Below are 1,831 nucleotides of genomic sequence, written 5' to 3'. Positions count from 1 at the left end.
AACAACAACAACAACAACGAACAAAAAGGGAATTTAGAACCTCAAGTACAGTAATAAACATCCTAGGGGACAATCAGGCCCTATTGAGACACATCTGAATCCAGGGTTTCAAATTTGTAATTCACAGTAATTCAAGTCCTCCCCTCTCTTCTCTCTCTCTCTTTTCCTCTTGTTATCCTGTCCCTGGGTTCTGATGCATTTTGTATGCTGGTCTTGTTCTGGCTAAGGATTATTTCCTTCAGGTATATGTAGTATTGTAGATATTACATAAAAATTTTCACCCTATTTAGCATTGTATTATGAGCCTAAATTAATTAAATTATATTATGACCCTAAATAATATTCTAAATATTCTGTGAAAAATTTTAAAGGTAGATCCATTTTATAAATTATTACCTTATAATACTTTACAATTCTTTTCCTACATTGTTAGAGAAGTATGACTTTTTAAATTGAAGTTTGCTGCCTTCTTTTTAGCTTAAACTTGATATAGACTTATATTTTTTCCCCAATGAGAAAGTTTGAGAATAATATATAGGCTGAAGAGGAAGAGTAATAATATGCTATTCTTTGTATATGAAAATGTCAGTCGTGACCTGCCATTAGTAGGGGCACTTATGTCTGTGACAGATTTTTCTGTCTCCATCGGCCTTTCCTTCCTGGCACTCCAGGCTTTTCAGAATGAAAAGTGTAATCAGTGGCCTCAGAACAGAGCAACGCTAATGAGTATGACCCTGACCTCATGAGAATAGTGTAGTGACCCCCTGACCCAAATGAGAATAGACAAGCTTGAACAGTACATTTAAGAGTAACTTTGGTATTAGTTCTATGAGTATAAAGATAAATGAGAAAATAAATTCTACTCACAAGTAGAGATATGTAGATAATTGTATGATATTTAAAACATAAACCTTCAGCTGCAAACTATTACACTCGTAAATTGTATTACACGATCATTCCTTTTAACTAACATCAGAATTGCTTTTAATATTTCCTCACTTAATAAGAACCAAATCTTATTATAATAATTAAGGCAACTAAAAAGTGCTTCAATCCTTTTTCTTCTTGTAAGACCCATTCATTATTTATTTATTAAGCTTATTTTAAATGCACACTGAAAATGTACTGCTTTTAGGAATTTTGAAATACTAAGTTTTTTATCAGGAGCTCTGGTACCATAGTGCCTAAGGCACTTGACTGCTAACCAGAAGGCTGGTGGTTCAAACCCACCAGCCACTTCTTGGAATGAAGATGGGGCAATCTACTTCCATAGTGATACTGCCTCGGAAACCCAAAGAAGGGTTGCTATGAGTCTGGTCCGACTCTACTGCACATAACAACAACAACAACACAACATGTTTTTTATCAATTGAAATGTGTTTAGATTATGGCTAAGTAATGTCAAAGAATTATTTCCTTGTGAGGATTATCGTCAATCTGTAATTAAACACCTACCACACAGTATTAATACAGTATCTGTATTAATGCTCATAATTCTGAATTATTATCTCAAATCTTTATTCCTACAGTGTTTGTATGATAAATGTATAAATATTTTAAATTACCTAAAGTGTGTTGAAACTCTACTAATATCAGAACATAAGAAATATACTGTCCTTAAGACTGCTTGAATAATTTGTTTTAGAAGGCTCAGCTAAAGGTTGGTTCCTAGAAGGCAGAGGTTAAAGATGTCCCAAATGTCCAACTTTTCCAAACTGCCATACCATTCTATTATCTCTAACACCAATGGCTCCTCATCCTCCCCTCAGTACTCTCCCTCCCATCTTTTATTTTTTTGTATATGTGTGATTTGGGTGAAAAATTGCAGAGC

The sequence above is a fragment of the Orycteropus afer genome, unplaced genomic scaffold (assembly GCF_000298275.1).
Source record: "Orycteropus afer afer isolate SDZICR_OR568_19922 unplaced genomic scaffold, OryAfe1.0 scaffold00066, whole genome shotgun sequence".
NCBI lineage: Eukaryota > Metazoa > Chordata > Mammalia > Tubulidentata > Orycteropodidae > Orycteropus > Orycteropus afer.
The sequence above is the reverse complement of the archived record's forward strand: the minus strand, read 5'-3'. Positions refer to the sequence as shown.